The sequence below is a fragment of the Manacus vitellinus genome, unplaced genomic scaffold (genome assembly GCF_001715985.3).
Source record: "Manacus vitellinus isolate BGI_N305 unplaced genomic scaffold, ASM171598v3 scaffold_23_pilon, whole genome shotgun sequence".
Taxonomy (NCBI): domain Eukaryota; kingdom Metazoa; phylum Chordata; class Aves; order Passeriformes; family Pipridae; genus Manacus; species Manacus vitellinus.
The window spans coordinates 10,380,727-10,403,416 of record NW_021939718.1 but is presented as its reverse complement, the minus strand read 5'-3'; positions in this window follow the sequence as shown (position 1 = coordinate 10,403,416).

Genomic DNA, 22,690 nt, shown 5'->3' with positions numbered 1-22,690 from the left:
CTTTCACATTTTAAATGCAAGACAAAATTCAGTTATAATCATCACATAAATAAAAGGCCAGAACAGGAAAAAAATCTCTATTTAAAGGTTGCTTAAGTAGTACTATCAGCATTTGATGCATTGATTATATAGTCATTATATTTGGGGGGATTTTAGTTTAGTTTTAGGGTTTTTTTAAAGAACAAAACCAAATTCTCAGCTGGTCAGCAGAAGAAGTACATTTTTAGTGGGCTAGCACTGTGAGAGGCAGCTATAATATATTTTTAATTTTTTTTTTCCTTTAAATGTCATGGTGGAGCATGTAGCAGTCATGTTCCACAAGCGGAATGGGAAACTGTGTAAATATCAAAGGTTTTCAGCTTGACCTTCAGACTTAAAATTATGGGCTTAAAAAACAGAAAGAAAAATTGTCACGTTTTCTTCAGAGAAAATGTAAATGCTGAAAAAAAATTGGCCTGTGTGGTCTACCATGTCGCAATAAAAAAAAAAAAAAGAAAAAAAGGCAAAAGGATATTATATTAGATTACTACCTACTATTATTTAAATTCTCTTTTTGCTAAATTTAAATATCCATTTAATTCTGTTCCTCATTTTCATACCAAAAATAACATCTCTTAGCTATCAATGGAGTCTATTTTAGGAATAAACATAAAATCCATGAATGCATATTTAACATATTAAATTCATTTTCTACTTGGGTTATGTAATTCTATTCCTGCTTTTCAGCTAGTTAAAGACTGATTTAGAACAATTCTTCATGGTATTTGTACCGCAGAAGTTTAGAGAAATGAAAATTGTCCCAGAATGGCTTTTTAAATGATTAAGACTGAAAACATTGTATTTTTTTAAAAAGTTCAAAGATTAATTCATTAAGTTGTCCACTTTCCTGATCAAAAAAGAAAGTTTTTGAATACAACAACAAAAAAGTGATATTTATGAACCTCACTCTTTGTTTACAAAGTGCAGCCTAAATTAAAAATAGATTAAAATCTTATTTTATATTAAAAAGTTCAAACAAAGCTGACAAATTGCTTAATTTCAATTTTTTTTTTTTATTAATAGTGGTTACACAGAATATCCAGAAAAAAAATTTGTAAAGGAAAAACTCTCCTAGTTTCTCTAAATTGTCCACTGGATTAGATGAATATCATACTCTAACTACAAATTAATAATTGTTTACATTATCACCATGCAGCGCTTTGCAGTACTAACTCCCTAGATATTCAGTCTCTCATTTAGTGTGTCATCTAACCTCTCATAAAAAAATAGAGAAAAGAAAGGAGAAATTTGAAAATTCCCTTGTTTTTGACATTTCTCTCCATTAGTTTCTATTGAGAATTCATCTCAAAACAGCTTTAACAGAAAAAAAAATGACATAGATGAATGCAAGATTAAATGTATGCAAATTCTTTTTTTATTTTAACAAGCACTGTCTTGAAAGGAGAGATGCATGAAATCTTTCCAATTAATCTCTGTTTTCCTATACCATGATGAAAATAATCCCTTCCACTTTGAAACACACCTTGCAATTATGTATTTCTAAAATAGTTATGTCACTTACTGCTACTGCAAAACATTTGCCTTGAAAGCTGATTATGCTACAGAAATAGATAACTAGGGAAGACTGTGGAGGGGGAGAAGGAACTCAGCTCACATCCCGTTTGGTATTATGGTGTTCAGTGAGCTAACGGAAAATCTGATACTGATGGCACACTGTAAATTAGTATATCTGCGATAAAAGAACTTATTTCCTTTTTTAATTGCTTGGGAGCTGTTCTGCAAATATATTTCCATGGTAGGTACTGGTGAGTTCAATGAGGTGCACTACAGGACTCATGCTCCAGTAAATTGGTGAAAGATGTTAAATGCAACAGCATTAAAGTTATGTCTGGCGGCTGTATAAATTAAAATCTCACAGTACTCCCTTGTAACCTGCTCTGGTGTCTGTATCTCAGCTGTGAAATGGGCATAAGATTAAGAGAACCAGCGCACAGAAAAAAATATTTCCTTGAGTTCATTGGAGCTACCTCAAACAGACTGGTTATTTTTGGCTTATCAAGGAACACAAGTGGTCTGTGCTGATACTGGAAGATAAAAATGGTGTACGTGTGGGAAATGTGACATGTTTAGCCCTCAGCTGCTTCTTGGAAAATTGTGAGTTATCATGTTTATAGATACGTGAATGCATCTGTCTATTTATACAGAAATATCTTTAATATACATTACCAATACTCTCAGTCAGAGCTGTAACTTGTGTAAACTGCCCCACATCCACCCCCCCAAAAAAAAGAAATCTGGCACAATTACGCTGTGTTGCAACTCTTGCCGAGGAACTGAAATTAAATATAAAAAGCCCTAATATGGCATTTACAGTCTTTTGAAGTCCTGATAATTATTTAAAGTGACATCTGTGCATTAGATTTTTGAGAGCAGGACTGGGTGACTGACAACGTATGTGTACCCAATTGTGGTCACATTCCCCAGCAAAAAGGCAAAAAATTTTTCTGATGCCAATAGAGTTTTACATTTGGATCAAAACCATTTGAACTGAGAGAAAACATCCTATGTTGTGTTATTAAGACCTTTATTACCATCCATTCCCCTGCTCTGCCTGTGGACACAAACTAAGTGTGTACAAATTTCAGGTAAACAAGAATTTGAGAATACTCACATGTAAATTTGTATTTACAATGTGCCATGTCTGTCAATATAATGTCCCTTGGTTGCATCACATCCTTTAATTTCAATATAATACATATATTAAAATTCCTTAAGTTTAATTATTGAAAATTAGAAGTTAAATTTTATTTGCTCCAGTAACTGCATCAACTTTATCACAGAATCCTTAAGACTGGGAAAGACCTCTAAGATCACTGAGTCATGATATGAAAAGCCTTTAGGTTGCAACCAAAATGGAAAGTACTCAGTAGTCACTGTTTCATAGAAAATAAAGCATAATAAATAAAGAGGTTATTTAACTGCTTTTAAATGTCAGTTGTATTCTTGAAGAAATGCAAACTCCTTTTGTTTTCTCCTCCTTAATAAGGAAGAAATGTATTTATTTTAGGCAATAGATAAAATAAAATAGGGAAAATATTTTAAGTAGTAGATAAAATGGTAGGTAATAGAGAAATAATTTCATAAAACTAGGGTTTTTTCTAATGATTTCTTAAAATCACAAGTAAATATGGAATTAGAATTCCATTGCATGCTACATAGAACCACTGAGAGTATTCAGGCACTGATAATCTGTTGTAAAGAAGAATATTTAACCTACTCCGTTTCCTATTCACTGCCCTGAGCTTCCATTATTAGGTAGACACAAGTGAGCTCAGACTACAGAGCTCTTTGTGTCATCATGGCCAGGCTTCGCGAATGAAGATTTGGGAAGGTCTCTACCCGCGTTTGTCACAAGTACGTTGGTGGCTACAAAGGCCAATATGAGACAGGCACGTCCGGTTGCAAAAGGCACAGCAGAAAGACTCATTAGGTGATATATTCTGCAAGACATAAATCTTTCTGCGTTGCCTTTTCTCCTCAAGGGTGATCCTGTGTGCTTTCTCAAAAGCATCAGCAGCGTTACAGATGGTGTGTCTCCAGACCTCCCGATTGGAGGCCAGAGTAGACCAGTTATGTTGATCAATATGGCCAAGGCTGAGATGTTGTTTCAGGGAGTCCTTGTATCTTCTCTTCGGGGCTCCTCTCTTGCAGCAGCCAGTGGCAAGTTCACCATAAAGTAAGATCTTAGGGAGGCAGTGGTCCTTCATCCTGGAGACGTGCCCTGCCCAATGCAGCTGTGTTCTCATCAACATGGCCTCAATACTTGTGACTGCTGCTTGTTCTAGAACAGATGTATTGGTCACATAATCTGACCAGTGGATGTTTAGGATTGTACGGAGGCAGCGTTGATGGAAGCGTTCTAGGAGTTGAAGATGGTGGCAGTAGATGACCCATGATTCAGATCCATATAAGAGAGTAGACAGCACTATGGCTCTGTAAACACTGATCTTTGTACTTTTCTGCAAGTGTTTATTTTGCCAAACTCTTTTATGAAGCTTTCCGAAGGCACTGTATGCCTTTGCTAACCTGTTGTCTATCTCTCAGTCAATCTTACCAGCCGAGGAAATGAGGCTACCTAGGTAATTAAACTGTTGAACTGATTTGAGGTCTGATTCGCCAGTGGTGATATGGGGATGATGGAAGACTTCCTGAGGTGCAGATTAATAGAGAACTTCTGTCCTCTTTAAGCTGACTTCCAGCCCAAAGAGCTCGGCAGTGTCTGCAAAGCAGGATGTTAAATGCTACAGAGCTGCATCTGTGTGGGTGACAAGGGCGGTGTCATCAGCATAAAGCAGCTCCCAGACAAGATGGTTTAAGGTCTTAGTGTGGACCTTCAGTTGCCTTAGGTTGAGCAGGCTTCCATCAGTACGGTATCGAATGTAGATACCGTCCTGAATCTCTTTGTGTAGAACAGTGCAATTAGTCAAGCAATTTGCAGTTGTTTGCAAAAATTATCCATACACTTGAGATGAATTGGCGGGATCAGACAACGCATATTAAACTCATTGACGAGAGCAGGTTAAAAATAATCTTCTGCAGATCACTTTGAGAGGAATGTCTTTTTTCTCTGAAAAACCCATGTAAGAACTGGTGACTCTTCTTCTAATTTTAGTGAGACTTGACCTGAGGTCTCAATTGGCTTTGTGACATGTGGAAACATGTTTATTAAACTGCTATGTCACACAGAGTAATTTGTAAAGTCAATTATTTGCATACTCTGTTAATTCTCATAGGTTACTCTGGGAACTTAAAATTGAAAATGAGTCCCAAAACCCACCAGATTCAAAGATTTTATCCAGATAAAAGTTTTCTTTCAGAAGATTATACTTAGAGAAGCAGTAAGTGGATATTTAATACTTTATTATTATTTAAAGAGGGAAATGTGATTTTTATGTGATGTATGAGAGTTCTTTACTACCAACATACTTTCTTATTTTGCTACGTATATAATTCCATATATATTCTATGGTCCTGAAACAGACCATTTTTTTGTAACTATTTAATTTGTCTTGCATTTTCCTAAATGATTACTTATGTTCTAAAGTTTTCCATTAGTAGGGGTAAAGACTGCTTAAAATAAATAAATTAATTATGATTTAACCAAAAGGTAGACTCTTAAAGATCTAAAAACTAAAACCATTTGGTGTAGATTTCTTCAGTTTTTGAGTCTTACATACATAATGGTTTTATTGATTTTTTAAATGCTTGACATTTTTTATCTACGTGAATACATTCTTTTAAAAAGATAAGTATGTCCTTATTTCAAATTGAATCCTACGATAAGTCAATATGATGGGACAAAGCTTTATTCCTCATTTTAGGTGTTATTTTTCTCATATGTTTACTGGAAATGTTTTCAAGAGTGATGTGACAGTTAAAGAGTTCAACAATAGTACAATTTCAAGTATGCTCGCTACTGCTAACAAAAATGTTGTGGTGAAAAATAAAACCCAACTTACTTTTAATTCTAAAAGTATGAGTGGAAATGACACATAATAATGACATATGCATTAAAAATACCAAATGAAAGAACCACAAAGACTCTTTCGGCACTGCAATTGTAGCAGACAAACTGGAAAAAAAAGCAACAACAGAACTGCATTAAGGTTTTTGAAATAACCTATACCATCAATTTTTACTGTATTTTCTCAAAAGAGGATGTTGGGCTGGTTTTCTAGAGGCAAAGATGAGGAGAGATATTTTACACCAGGAAGCATTGTTCTTAAAAATAAATTATTGAGTAAATTAGAAGATGTGATCCCACAACAATTCTCTGTGAAATTCATCAGCGCCTTATGTCTTCTTTGGAAGCCCATGAGTTGTGCTGAGAGTACCACTTAGAACACAGCCCATTACACCTGCTTCACTGCTGTGTGGTTTAATTGCTCTCCATCTAAAATATTTGGTTTTGCAGGCCAAAAATCTGATACACTTCTTTTAACAAAATGGTGGGAGACTTCAATCTCAAGGTTCTTAGCCTGTGGTTGGTGCCTCCACGTGGTTTGTCTTGCTTTATGATGGAACAAAATTCAGCTCATGTTAGTTGTGGTCAGGGCTTCACAGAATCAGACCTGAGCTCATTACACCAGGAGAAGGAAACGAGTCAGGGAATTAGACTCACTAATTTCAGACTCTCTAATGGGCATTTATGGTAATCTCACCAACACAGTGATGCTCCTGCTCTGTAAACAACAACTCCAATGACAGAACTACTTGCTGAAGGATTAAATAAAACACCTATTTTATATTAAACCACAGTCTGAAGATTTGCAGCTGCTCTAAACACTCATTCCAAGATAATTAGGCAAGTTATATATTGTGTAAATTACACAGGGAGGTCAAAGTCTCTCTTTACGTGTGACTTTCTTACACATACCACCTTCAACTTAAATCCTTTATCACCACAGAGAGAGCTACCTCATGCTCACTAGCAACCCTATTTTCTTACATAGAATTCTTACTGATTTTCTATCTACACTTGGAGTTTTTTAAATTATCCTGAGTGATCTGAAAAAAAGGCCCAAACCAACCAAATATTTTATTTCATACACTAGCAAGAGAAAGTTTTCTCAAAACCAGGAGTAAAAATGACTGGAATTTGCCAATGCATTTGTGCTGTACACTGAAAAGACAAAATGACAGCTAAATTGAAAACCACTTTATTTAATTTTTCCTCAATGTAAACTTACATCTGAAATGTGTCACTAAATGTCAGATTGTCAGATATGTTGGTCTCAACTACTTGCTCTTCTGTTCATATGGGTTAATTCAGAAGATTTTAAAATAGGAACCATGTAGCTTTTTAAACACAATTCTCTGTAGGAGCCCTGACCCTCATCATGTTTCATTTTAAAAAGAAAAGACATTTCATCAGCCCAGTAGTTCTGAATACTCTTCTGCTTTTGCTCTCCTCTTTGTGCCTTGGTTTTTCATTGTGATAAACACTGAGCATATGCAGACTATGTTTCACCCTGAAATTCTACAGGGAAATATATTAAATGAGCAAACATATTAATTAATTCATTCATTCATTCATTCATTCATTTAATATTTAAAAACTGACTGTTGTGGATATTCTGGATAATTGTTCTCAAATTTCTGCAACATTCCTAACAAGTATCACTCAGAGATTTCTTTCCCCCCTAAATTCTATTTCTGGTGTTGCCATTTTCATACTTTTATCTGCTATGACTTGTTTTAAAAGGGGGAATTTTCCTTTACAATATATAAGAAATCAAACTGATTATTTGGATACTATCACTGTCTAATTATCAAATTATGTAATTGGCCTGCAAAATGGGAACAGAGTTAATAACTAGACTACTTCAACTGACCTTCCTGACTTTTCTGATCTAATCTTTCAGAATGCATTTTTACTCATCCCCAGAATGCATTTTTACTCATCACCTGATTTAAGTAAGGTGAAAGGATATTCGTAAGATTGTATTTCTTTGAAATCACAGACTATTGGAACTTCTGTAATAATCGCTTTTGATGGTTTGGCCAGGAGAATCCTATATAAATACAATGAAATAGGACAAGATGATATTTATAGACTTGAATACTTTTCAAAAGTCTGAATAAAAATTCGGTCATATAGGTCTTCAGACTTATTCTTCAGTATGAGCGCAGCTTAGATGCATAGAAATTCACTTTCTGATGGAAATGCAACATCTCTTTGAACTTGGATATTTCCAGGTTTATGGGGTTCTATTCACATACTTATTTGATAAAATAAATTGAATACCTATGTATATACAAACCTCAGAAGAAAATTCCATGAGATCAGTCATTAAACATGACAAAGTAGCTGAAGAAAACACCCAGGAAGAGCATGAACTCACATCCACAGTGGTGACGAGAATTTCATTTGCCTTACTTGGGAGATTTTTGGACAATAAAAGGCTAAAGATTCTTTAATTACTGTGTGTGCTTGCTATTTTTAAATGGAGATAGAGTATGCCTTCATCAGTGGAATATTATGATGCGTAGTTATGCTGGTACAAAGCAAACTTAGCATTTTAAAATAGTAGTGTTTGATAATGGCAAAGAGGTGTTTTTAGAAAGAGAGCGCATATTCTCTGAAGTTTTAAAAGATCTTATGAAACTGCTCAATGTCTTGGCAAAATGGGATTGCTTTTAGCAACAACCTGCTAAATTATTTGCAACCTTTTTGGTTTTTATTGCATCTGCAGAAACAATAAATAAGTTCTGGGTTTCAATGAGAGAGAGAATGAAAGGGAAATAATAAAAAAAAATTGGATGTGAAAATGCATCAGTTTTCAGAGTAAAAAATGGTAATTCTGTATAACTGAGGTTTTCTAAAATCCACTGAAAGTAAGAAAAAACTTTTCTGCCACCTTCAATGTTTAAGCTGAGTGAGAACATATTCATTTTAAGCAGATTATACATGGAACATCCCTCACTACTGTAATAGGAACATTCTGTTAATCAGTCTCTCAAATATAAAAAAAAGATGAAAGCAGGCTGCAGTTCAGAAATCTTAATGTAACAGATGTGTAACCATTTATAATTGCACACATTAGGAAATTCCTTTGACACATCTATAATGCTCATTTTGCAGTACTGGAATTCTTGGTATGATAGGATACATGCGAAATATCATCATATCACTGCTAGGAAATTTCCCTCCCCATTATTAACTTAATAAAGGTGTTAAATTCTTCTTAATTTAGCCTGTATTCCCTTGTGGTCTTCATCAATGAGATGATGGGGAGTGCAAATTTACATAGAATCAACTTTGCCACCTGAAAGAGCTACAATGAATGAGCCTCACAAATTAGCAGACAACCAAGTGGATGTATTTGCAGAGTACACTATAGTATTCTTGGTCCAATCTAAAAACATTTAAAAAAACCTCCAAAACAAAACAAAACCAAATTTTAAAAAAGCCCAAACAGCATAGCAAATTGTTAAACTGGCTTTGTTTTTTCTAGTGTTGGATTCACCACAGTAGATTTTGGGCATTTTTCATGATATTCCCCTATGAGAGATAAATTCACCTACTATTTCCATTCCCAAACCTAGAGGAAAAAAAGGCTTTTCTTACCAATATAAGCATTCCAAATATGTAAATTAACAACACTCTTTTAGAAGAAAGACAATATATTGTAACCTTAAGAGAAAGAGGAAATAAAATTAAACCTGCAAAGAAAATATAAACTCCTGAAACTTGGGCACTAACTCCTAGAATTTGAATATATCTGGTATATTTTCTAAGAATAAACCTAAATTGTGACTGCACTTATGGGCACAGTGCTTTCTTAAATATTGCTTCTGTTGTCTTTCTTTCTGTTCTTGTTGTTCTTTGTCTGAACACAACTTTTTAGGCAGGGTTTTAATCAGAAGTTAAACCTGTTCTGATTGCATCATGAAGTTAATTTAAGTCAGAGAAAATTACTATCTTTTGGTGAAGAAAAACCGAACCAAAACAGCAAAATCAAACTCACAAAAAAATGAGCTTTTAAAAAAAAATCAAAAATTATTTTCTTTATTGCATAGTGCAGTACTTAACACAATAATATAAACTCTGCTTTTTTATTGCTTTCGGGTCAGACAATGGTTTCAGAAAGCTTTTAAAATTCAAGATAAATAATAAGAAAACCACCCAAACATACTGTCCCTCACTTCCTTGTTCATAAATGGCATTTGTAGCATTTTTCCATATAAACCCTCTACTGGAGTTCATTCCTAGAGCTTCTTATGTCTTTGGTAAATGCAAGCACTTCTCCCAGCACCATTTCATTCCTTTCTGTCCTCCTTTTCCCATGTGCATCTATTTTTGACATTCACCTTTGGTTGGCAGGGTTTGTTATGAGAGGGCTTAGGGTCTCTTTCCAAAATTCATAGTGTAAAGAGGTAGCATCTCATTTAGTAGATGTCTGTGTGCATTCAGCAATATTTATTCATGCTAGTAAGAGTAAATTGCTTTGGTTTTCCCCTTTAAGATTTCAGCTTTCATCAGGTGATCTCTATATGCCATGGTTTAACCAGAGAGCAACTGAGCATCACAGGGCCTCTGGCTCACTCTGCCCCCTCCATCAGGGTCAGGGGAAGAGAACTGGGAGAGTAAAAGCAAGAAAACTCAAGTGCTGAGATATGAGCAGTGTAATTCTAGACATAATTTTTTAAAAAAAAACTCAAAAAACCCACAAAACAAGTAAAATTAAATAATAACAATTAAAAATTATAATAATAACAATAATGATGATGATGATGATGAAAAGGAAAGTGACAAAGAGACATGAATAAAAATCAAGAAAAACAAGTGACACAAATGAAAACCACTGCTCACCACTAACCAACTTCTTCCTAGACTGTCCCCAGGCTGTGTCCTCCCAGCCAGCCTTCCCCCCAAATTTATACATTGACACCAGGTGGTCTGGGACATCCCTTGGGTCATTTGGGGTCTCCTGTTCCAGCTCTGTCCCCTCCCAACTCCTTTTGCCCCCCCAGCCTCCTCGCTAGTGGGGTGATAAGTCTACAAGTCTACAAGAAGTCTACAAGTCTGTCCCTGTTTCTGAGCGGCATTGAATTAGTAAAATTAACTTATTTCCTTTTCCTTTTTTATTTTTTTTTGCTACTTTTCTAAAAATATGCAAAGAAATTAGTCATCCAAAACTGAGAGATGGTGTATGCATGTTTAGCAGAGGTAAGGGTTTGATTTTTCCCAGGTTAAAGGGCTGAAAGAAAGAGGAAGCAACAGCAAGAAGCCATTCTTACGAGTGGGCTGAAGTCTTTCCACTGTTACAAAGAAGACCTGAGCTAGAGGAATTGCTGAAAGACAGTGTGGGAGCTCCTTTACACTGACATACACAGGTTGGTTCAGCTGCTAATGGAGGAGAAAAGTGTTGCAGGCACGGGCGTGATGAGGATTTTTCTTGTTGGCTCAGCAACACGCACTGCCACCATCCCACTCAACTGCAGACATTGATTTGTGTCTGCTGCACAAATCAAACAAATTTGCACTCCATCAAGCATTTGTATTATAGCCAAGCATTTTAAGCTCAAAAAACAACTTTATGTTCTTTGGATTACCCCTAAATAAATGCAGGCCATGAAGGTGGACAAATACAGCGACCAGAGTGTTTACTCATCCATTTCAGTTCACCACATTTCCTTTACATTCTCATTTATCCATCAACAAATCAAATGTGCAGATTAGACAAATCACATTTGTTAGTAACAGTTTCCTGTAGCAAACATCTTAATCCCATTTCATGCTTTTTATAGAGCACTATTAATTCTTGCCTGAATTTTGTTGCTTTTTGGGAACGCAAGACAAACATCGAGAAAATATTTATTGGAGTTAAGTAGTCATTTTATTAAAAGTGGACATGGAAATAGAGACGCTGAAGTCAGCATTTTGCTCTGCAAGCTCATGTTGCCTCTGGGGAAGATAGTAAACAGGGTTGTTAGTTTATTTAAATTCAGAGATGGCTATGAAATAGGCGAAAAATGTGAAGCTCTGCAGTCGAAAAAGCCATCACAAAGAAAATATTCCTGAGCGCTCAAAATGACCATTAATTTAACAACATTTGTTGAGGTAAAGATTGAAGAATTTATTTGTAGGATTCTATATCACATGATCAAAGGAAAATTGCTTCCTGTCTAATATAATATCCCAGAAAGTACATGCACTAGGACCTAACAGAAGTCACTGGAAATACATTATAGACAATCCTTTTTTATTTGCCCTTTTTTTTTTTTTAACAGATACACTTGAAGAAGTAGATCAGAGTTTCTAGGCTCAAAGAGTGACATAGGAATCAACTGGTTTTCGGTACTCCTTTTTCTCTGGAAAAAGCAAGGTTTGCCTACTCCTTTTCCTTTCTGCCCATGCCTTAGAATCCACTAAATCACATAATGATACTAAGATGTTTAATTTGGCAGGAATGATAGTGACTCAATATTGGTGGTGGTATGTTTTAATGTCACTAAATGAGAAGTTTGAATTGAAGCTTATACTTTCTAATGAAACAATGTAAGTGATTGTGACATCAGGAACCTAGACTCCTTTCTCATACTCTAGACATAAAAATCTTCACCTGGATCAAGTCAAAACACTAGGAGGCGAGGGATGAGGGGTGGTAGTAGGTGGCAGTATTCAAACTGACACAGACTAGGTTTAAATGAGATATTAGGAAGGAATTCTTAACTGTGAGGGTGGTGAGGCCCTGGCATAGGTTGCCCAGAGAAGCTGTGCCTGCCCCTGGATCCCTGGAAGTGTCCAAGGCCAGGCTGAACGGGGCTTGGAGCAACCTGGTCTAGTGGAAGGTGTCCCTGTCCATGGCAGGGAGTTGGACTGGTTGGGCTTTAAGGTCCCTTCCAACTCAGTCCATTCTATAATTCCATGACTCCATTAAAACCTAGACTTGTTCACCAAATGCCCATTTTCAGGTACAGAGACTGCTTTCATAGGCTCTGATGGAACTTACACACATTTATCTTTTTAGCTAGAAATACTTGACTAGTCTTCTGGTCTCTTTTCGCATATACTGCAGAGGATAATGAGACAGATAATGAAACATTCCATGCACCTAAGCAGTCTCGGTAGCTTTCTTTTTCCTCAATTGGTAAGAAAAATAATTTCTGTACTGTTGCCGGTGTATTTTGGTTCTGAAAAAATCTCTGGAGCAGTTAATTAGGGGTGAGATAAGAAAGGGTTTATTTGCCAAGGCAATAGGTGATATAGACGCGCGCGCAGGCCGTGCCCGAGAGGTTACATTTTATAACATTATCCATCCAATCCCAGATGTGTCCACCCTTTGGCCCTTCCTCTGGACCGTCCCGGGCCCTTCCCCTGAGAATTGGGTCTGGGGTCTTTTTGGGACCACCTACTTCATCATCTTCAGCTTCATCAGAGTACAAAGGGTATATTGTTACCTAGTTTTTGACCGTACTCTGTGGTTTAGGCCCTGATACGCTGTTCTCCAAACAGTCTAGGCCTTTACCTTGACAAAAGACTAAACACTGCTACTGGATTCGGGGGTAGGTTGATATAGAAGGCATAGAATGGGGTAAAAGGGTTAGGGAATGTGTAAACAAGGGAAAGGAACAAGGGACAGAGGGGTTTCTGCTTTTAAAACCTTCCTATAAAATTTACAAGTCTTAAATAAAAAAAAACATTAGGGGCTTAAGGCATCAGTACCATAAACAGAAAATAACAGATTTTAACTGTATCTCATTGACACAGTGGTCTCTGCATAAAGGATTACAATACATACAATCCCTTCTTAAGAAAAAAAAGTAGAAAAAGCTACCCAGCTACCCAGCTTGTTGTGAGCGGCAGTACGACATTATTTTGTGAGCACCAAACAGTCAGATGACTGACCACAGGCAAGAAACAGGTATTTGCAGTTATTGGACAGGTAGAGTTTCAGATTAGGTTTTACTTCATTGAAGGTCTTGTCCTAAGCATTTGTTTAAGGCCAAATCAAGCTGCATAACTGCATTTAGATTGTCATCAAAGTAACTAGACTGTTAACTCTTTGACTGTCTTTACTCACAAAGTTGGACATTCCCAGCAGATTCCAGGATGTTCTACCACCACAGGAAGAAATGTCTGTCAGACTTTGTTCTGAGCAATAAAAGAGGAAGACAATATAAGACATTAACTGATGCAGTATAATCCCCTGCAAACCATAAATGAATGAGAAAATTCACCATCTAAATTCTGCTTTGGAAAAAGAGGGAAACAATCTTCAGTAAGGAAAGGCCTTTACAAGACTTTTGATTTTGCTGAGCTGCCTTAACTAAATTATGTTATTCAGTTCTTCAACTCAGATGCCCTAAATTTCTTCTTTAGCTGGGGACTCATGTTTCTCTGGGATTCTTGTAACATTGCAACAGAGCTAGGTTAGCTGATTACCTCAGTATTTAGAAGACCTGTCCTATCTGTAATAAGACACAATGTGTTAGTTCTGTTTGGACAGATGGCACTAATACTAGTGCTTAATATTTTAAAATAATATCTAGAAACCATATACCAGTGACAAATATGGACTAGAAAAAAAAAAACAATGCCATAAAGAACAGGGTATTTTCCTCATCCAGCTTCTGATTGCAGCAGTTCTTGGTAGAAAACAATAAAATGGATAGCTGGGAGCATGAAGGCTTCTTTAATCTGTGCCAGCTGCCAATAGCCCAAGGCTTACTGAACCATGGGTAGCTAGACAGGCACATTTTTATTTGTCTGCCCTTCTACAAAGTAATAAATTATTTTTTAATTTACTTCTCCCATTTTCTAATTAATTTGGCCATACCAACATTACAGTGCCCACAAAATGCATTTGAATTGGCCGAGCTATGCAAAAGCTGTGCTTGCAGTGCTGCAGATTCAAATTCCTCCCATTACCTACGCAATTAAGCAGAAGGAAGTTTAAATTACCAGCCTCTGACTTTATTTACTTAGTTTTACAGAAGACAAGTGGTTAACCACATTTAAAATCAAATGGATAGTAAGAGAATATACACCAGATCAAGCCATGAAAGAGGTGGGGCAAAATAGAAATAATTAAGGGAAATGAGAAGAAGAGAAAACACATTGCCATTAGAAAATAATGTCTTACTTAATTATGCTCTAATTCAGTGAGTTATTAGACTTCTATTTAAAAAGAAACATCTGATAATTAAGTAACCATTAAACCAAATTGATCATTAGTTTGGGAAACACAGGCAACCCTTTTCTTGAAAGCTACTGCTTCCAAGTTATGTAGCTTTAAGAAGATATCTCCCTTTCCAGCAACTCAACACAGCCAGCTACACAAATAAAATGTTTCATGTGAATAAGAACAGCAGCTAAAGCATGCTCTGTAAAAACAAATTTATCTAAGCTGCTTAGGGATACTCTTCGGAAGCAGACTATCTGCTTTCTGTTATCTTGAGAATAGTATGACTGCCTAGCCTCTAAGAAAGGAATCCTTCCCTAAATTGTAATACTTGGGGTTTGTTTTGTTTTATTTTTTTCAAAATGAACTTACTACATATACAGTGATTTAAAACTTCAATTCCATTATCAATATAATTAAACAATACAAGTCCTTTTCAAGATGGATGAGGTCATAATGATCGAAACTGAAGAGCATATCCACTTATAGTAAAATACTTGCTTAATTTAATCAAAGCTAACTAAAAATAAATAAACCAAAATCAATTATTTGCACAGTCCTGTTCTGCTTGATATCAATATTGCATGTTAAACTTTACTTAAAACTCATGTTAAAAGGCACTAAGTCTTTTTTTAATACCTGTTGAAGCAGAGGTTTTTAAAACTTAAAGATATCTCAGGAATCTTGACTGTCTCAGCCCTGTCTAACTGACTGAGTTTATGAGTTCAAAACAGTTTCGGTGTGTGGCCTACTCTGACAAAATGTCACTCAGGTTGTTGAATCTTGAGTCCATTTTCCAAATTATAGTACTTGAATTAGCAGAGTTCCTTTCTATAGAGAGAAATCAAAGTCTAGAGGCAAGGTTTTAATGGTATTGTTCATATAGGGGCAAAAAAAATAATATTTTACAGAATTCAAGTATTCACAAAGAAAAAGAATAACTTAGCAAATGAGGGTTCTTACTTTTTCATTTTAAATGTTTTGACCTACCTTCCTTCTTTCCTTTTTTATTTTTTTTATAAAAAGTACTGCCTATTTATGGCATACAACATTTTCAGGTTTAGTTTAAAATAGTTTATCTGAGGGGAAAAGCTAGAGAAAAAAAAGAAAAATGCAGATTGTCAAAGAAAGGTTTTCAGACATGTTTTGTTAAACAATATACATGTATTTTAGCAAGATTTATGTCAACATATGTAGACAATGAGTTTTTCAGATTTATATATAACATTTCCTATATATTATATATATAACAATCCATATTTAAATTGTTTTACCCCAGAATAGATACAGTCACTGTTAGAAATATTTGAATGGTTTTCAAAAATCCCGGCTACATAGCCCTGGTTAGAATTTGATTACAGTAATAAGCTGCAATTCTCATGCCACTGAGAGATTCCTAAACAAATAGGACTATTTATTATAACATAGGAAGTTTTTCTTCATGTTACTCTGAAATGCTATTGTTCATTTATCTATTTTAAGAAGAAAAACATATTAGAAATTATAGTAGGAAATAGGAGCTTCATATAATAGGCTTACATTGCTCATTACACAGCTCTGCCCTAAAAATACTCAAATAGCCTAAAGCAACCTGGAGAGATTCAAAGAGTTGAAAAGAAGGCTATAACTAGAAATGACAAATTTCTAAGTTTGAAATTGCACCAAGATGGACTACATAGGGTAAATTTGTCTTTTAAAAACTCCTTATATTACATTCCCACTTATTTAATTATTCACTTGTTCTGAGAGGCACTAAAACCTGCCGTGGTCTATGCTTGCGGCAATTGATAGCCTTTTTAAATTTTTATGTATTTATTTATTTGTATGTTTGTTTGGGGTTTTTTTGACTTGCCCTAAGGACCTATCTCAGAGAAAATATTTTGTAAGCTTGGTTTTTTATATATAGTTTAATTAATTAATCTTATATTTTTACACTAGTTTAGCATATATTACTGACTGTCTTGAAGAACACAACCATGTCAAAAACTTGCAACTTTCTCTGCAGAATCCAGCCCAAAGATGACAATTTGAAGATATTCTAATCATATAGACCTTGTATATGGAATACTACAGAACATTTGCTTTGTTTCATCAAGGCTACTAGAACTTAATAAACTATCTTTCAAAATTAATATTTTTCTTTCTCTTAAATTGAAGTCTCAACCAAAAACTATCTATTGGCTCATTCTAGTTTTTCTTCTGCTTTGCTGGAGGCAAAATGTGTCACCCACATGGTTGGATGTATTTCATATGATTGACAACAGAACATATGAAATAGAAAATTTTTTACCTCACTGTGCACGTTATATAATTAATTGAATTCACAGCCTGACTTTCCAGAGAAACTTCAAGGACTGACATGCTCTGCCTCTGAGACCAGAGTAACTTTTTCTGATTCTGTCTAAAAGTTAATGATGGTTGTTCCTACTTTCTCCCTTTGCCATACACACATGTAGAATAAAGGGACGTGGACTAATAATAATAAATTTTTACTCTAAATTTTAAATCTAAGGAAATAAAATCCAGCTGAGAATATGGTAATTCTGATTGTCCCTCCACCTTTGCCCAAAAGAAACATCTATTTGCAGTGTGATGTATTTGACAAAGGGTCATGGTGTCTCCTGGTATTCTGTGCCAGGAATATATTATTTGATACAATATATTTTTACATTGTATGATATATATTATATAAAAAGTATATTTATTATATTTTACATTTTATTATAAAATATATAGTTATTAATTAATATGTTCAAATGTTTACTAAAGCCTTGTTGGATATAAGTAAAATATTTTAATACTTTCCTTTCATCTCAGATGTAGAGAAGGGAAGACATAAAATGTTGGACATAGCAACACAAGTTTCTCATTTACTGCTTAACATACTGGAAGGACTGGATCCTGATCTGTCACAGATCAAAGATCATTTTTTAACAGTCCTGTTTTCACTTTTTTATTTAGCAAACTTATACAAGAAGGATTGTGAATAAAAAATCATGCTTTTGGTAGAATCTGAGCTCTGCAAGTGCAGAGCTGAGGGGATTGGTTGGGATTGATCAGAAAATTGTGTAGAATAAAAAGGACATCTGAGGTCAAATTATTCAAAGCAGGGATTACTTCAGGCTTGGATTAGTATCCTCAGGGCCCTGACTGGTCAAGAAATAAAAAAATAAAAAAATAATTCCAGGACAGAGATTTTGCCAATTCTCTGGGACCAGTTCCAGTACTTATTCATCCTAACCTTGAGAATGTGTTTCTTTTTAATACACAAATCCAGTGGAAACTTCCCTTCATGCAACCCATGTGCCTCTCTTCTTTGTGCTGCTCTGAGTCTTATTTTTTTCTGCTTCAGGCTCCTTCTTTTATGATAATGAAAACTGAATTTTTATCACCCTTAACTTTTTATATTTGAGGCCAAACAAATTGAGCTCCCACCGCCTTCCTTCAGCATAAACATTACCCTGTTGTAGTGTTGTTCCCCAGTGGTTTCCAACTTGTTCAAACTCTTGTGTTTTCAAACCAAGGTCAGGACACTAGGGAAAAAATCTTGATTCTTTGTCGCCACCAACTACTGAGGCAGCAGCTGCTCTGCTGAAGTCAAAAAGTTTATTATTTCTTTGAATGAAGTCTGTGCCTCTGCTTTTCAACTCCACATATATAAATATGATTATCAGAGGTAGAACACGGTTACAGACTTCTTGTGTAATAACATTGACAGAAACGTACAGGAGGTTACCAGAGTTATAATGTAATTTTTAACACATTAGATCAAAACTGATTTTCTCTAAGTGTCTTACTTGTCTATGTGAGAATGGGTCTTAGATTGCTTTCAAATCCTTTGAAAAGAAAAAAATAAAAAAGTTGACTTTGTCTTTATATGTGCCATATTTTGGTCCCATGGTTCTGTGAAATAAGTAATTCCAGACACTTATCGGAGTGATGCATGTATTAATTTTATTTAATAAATCCTTATAATACACTATGAGAATCAGTACCATCTATTTTACTCATAGAATCATAAAATCTTAGAATGGTCTGGGTTGGAAGGGACATTAAAGACCACCTGGTCCCAATACCTCTGTAACTGTCAGGGACGCCCTCCACTAGATCAGGTTCCTAAGAGCCCTGTACAACCTAAGCCAAGTCAGTGAAATAAGAACAAAATTGATCAACTGATGGTAAAAGCAAAATATTTAAACATTCAAAAGCAGTCCTGTGCTTGGGATTCCATCTCCTCTTAAGATCATAAAGGTGCTGATCATCCAATCTTCTTTACTGTGGAAAAAGGAATACTTTTCTGTTCCAACTTCACTGTTGTTTACACTGCATTTCCCTGCATATATCTAAAGCCAAACATGATTATGTATAATTCTGTTACAACGAGTCTGGGGGTGAGAGTATACCCAACTGCTTCACAAGATTTGTGGTTGTTCCCCCCTTCTCACAACTTCTAAAGTCTTGACAATGAATTCAATTCTCAAATTTTGTGCTGAATCAGAACATAAATCTTAGTGTTTTCCCTCTCCTTTTATGAGGTTTTATTGCCAGGAATGATGCTGTGAGGAATTTATGAATGTGAAATCTGCACCAACTACAGGGTTACTGCCTTTTCTAGAGGAATAAATTCAGGCTACCTTACAGTGTAGGTATAAAGTTCCCTTCACTGTAGGATTCAGCTCTGATAGGCTGTGTTCCAGGGTCTTTGTAATTGCTGGATGTTTTCAGCGTTGTAAAAGACCTAACAGGATAAAGATTAACAATTCTCCTCAAGAAATCAGGCAGAACATCAACATGAGGAGAAGCAGGCTTGCAAGCAACTATTTTATTACAGCAAAGATGCATATAGAGAATTGATATTTTTATTTATAATTTGTCACAAGTTTGCAAATAATCTGCAGATTCCATATTTCAAATATATACTACATTACCAGGATTGCGTATTAGAAGAATACAATGTGAAGTTGCAAAATAATGCATTCTTTTTGGTGCTTTGAGCAAGGACTAAATAATGATAATTAAGAAAAAAAAAAAAAAAAGAAAAAAAAGGTAAAGACATATCTAATAAAACCACAGAGGAATTGCTGCTGTTGATTATGTCTCTAAATTATTTTGAAACCTGCATTAATGAAACTGCAAACTGAATTAAGTACTTTCATCTGCTTCTGGAACTGCTCTGTCTGATCCTTTAAGAATGCACATTTTCACTGCAGTAATCAGAGCTTTAAATGGGCTTAATGTAATTAGAAAAACCCTTGGAGATATATATATATTATCTCTTATGAAAATGGATATGCTTCCTAGATTAGAACACATTGTTTCAGCATCAATGTAAGACTATAAAACTACAGTTCTAAGTACTAACTTTGCTTAGATATGGGCACAGGACTCTGTTGAATATAAAAGGAGGCAAATGTAGTGGAAATATATACATACAAAAATCACACGTTATCTCTGTCAGTACTCTAAATCTTGACATGAAAGACGATTCAGTACTGGCTCAATACATTTGAAACAATTCTGAAAATATGACTTTCAATGTCCTACCCCAATTTATGATGCTGAGGGAGTGTCAGTCTCTTGGCTAATATGACATTTAAACTTCATTTTTCACATCAAAATCTGTACAAGTTCGTCTGTACTGCTTTGTATGAACCCGAGCTCCTTATACAGAATACAAATTGCAATATACTTTAATGAAAACCAAAATTAGAGAAGCCCAAATTCCTGACTTGCATACATATCTGCTGTTGCCTACATGTAAATATGCAGGCATGTCCACACTCAACTTGTACGAATGCTTCTAGAACTGCAGCTTTCATTGCTAAACAAAGATCTCTGCAAAAAAAGTGGGAAATTTCCAAGTGATTTTCTGATGGCATCCAGTATATCAATTTTCCATGGCATTTGCTGTATTGCACTTCAGACTTGATAATTTGTTTCATTTAGACTAATAGAATGTTAACACTAATGTTTCTCTTCTTGAGATCCAACTGACTGAAGCTCCTATGTTGATTTTCAAGTACAAGTTGTTCTGAGATTTCAATGTAAATGTCCACGAGGTCAAAGTTAAGCACAAGCTTATGGACTTTGGTAGAACCAGGGTCTTATTAAACTAAGCTGTCCACACCCATGGAATGGTCCCTGAGAGAGCAAAAACATGAATATTAGTGCTGTTTGACGCATGCTTTCTGCCTGAGGAGATATTTACTGGTTCAAAAAAGGACTCAGACTGCAGTCAAAATGTTATTCTAATGTGGAGGATCAGCAACAAAATTGCATTTTGGCTTTAAAGCTGCTTGATCTTCCCACTCAACACAGTTTTGTCAGTAGCTCCTTCCAACAATGTTATCCTTCCCTCCTGAGAGACTTAGAAGGTGTGCAGCAAACCCCTGCCAGTTGCCTTCAATATCAGATGCAGATTTACCAGGAGGCTCGAGCCCCCTTCCCTGGTGTAGTCATTTGTTTGACGGAATTTGCTCCTGTTCTATAAGCAATTTGACATGGTAATGGCCAAATGACTGCTCGCTTCCTGCTGGATGTCATCTCGGTAATTTTATGAGGGAGCACTCCACAGGTGCTATGTTATTTCATATTCCGCTCCCAGTGTGGCCTCCTGGTGCAAAGTGGGACATGCTAATTGCTGTGGAGAAGGACAGATGGGTATGGGTCTGTTAATTCTTTGTCTGAAGAACACTGCTCTGCAGTGGTGATTAATATTTAGACAATTAGCCCAAAGTTAGCATGATGGACTGCAGGTAAAATCACCTGAAGGGTTTTAATCCTAATTTTACCAAAACTTCCCTTTCATGTATCTAGCAATTTCATAGTTTATTTACATTTCCTTATTTATAAACTGGGTGATAAATAATTTGCATACCTTAACATTGTGCAGCAAAATTGACTTAATAATGCATTTGTAAATAGCTGAAACTATTTACATTATAACTATAGGTGTTAGTATTTTATTTTCTTGTTACGTCTTAAACATTTATGAAAGTATTAAATACTTTTTAACAATTTATGTAGGTTGTTAAAGAACTGATAATTTCTCATAACTATAGTAGATAAGACAGGTTTCACATAGTTTGCTGGCTTTACCATCCCTTTTTTTTTTTTTGAAATTTGGCTATTTAGAAAGAAAATGTATACTTCTAAATAGAGCGTGTCATACTTTCACTTTCAGGCATTTTTTGTTGCTCTTACTGTTAGATTAGTAAAACACTGTCAAGAGTGTGTTGCAGTGTTCATATCCCTGCTGAGCTTACCCTGGGACAATAAACATCTCTGAAGCCTGACTCAGGCAAATTCTTGCAGGTTCTGGAAAATAGGGTATCTGTGAGTCAGTATTTGCGTATCACTATTTGGGCATAATATTGACATTTCCCTGCTCAGTCTTAGAATTTTGCCTTTCCTGGAGGTGTATTTGACTTTGCCCATGCACTGGAAGTGCTGAGCACAAAAAGTACATTATTCATTTCTGATTTTGTGGTTCATGCACTTTCTCCTCCTGTATTTTTGGGGTTTTTTCATCCTCAAGAAGGGGATAATTGTTTGAAAAATAACTTTGGGGAGTCTTCGGCCATATGGCACTACATAATAATAAAAAAGAAAAAATTATGGAGAAAGCAACTTGTGTGGCCTGCAATTTCTGACGTGGAAGAAAAAGAGTGATGTAATGTGTTCATTTCATTGATTGACATATACATTCTAAATATCACTGAAGAGAAGGATAAGAGCAGTTATTTTTAGTGTAAATTATATATTCAGAAAATGCACGTGAGTCCTTTAATATTGTCATTAACATAGGGAAATGGTGTAATTACAATGTGTAATCTTTCTTCGTTTATCACTTTTACAGGTGTCAGAGTCAGAAATCCTCAAGATTTGCCTAAAATATGCAAGTCTATGATATTTGATGACACATTTAATCAGTGATTCTAGTAGAATGACTGCTAAAAATCCCAATACACTTATAATGCTTATAGTACTTATACAGCATA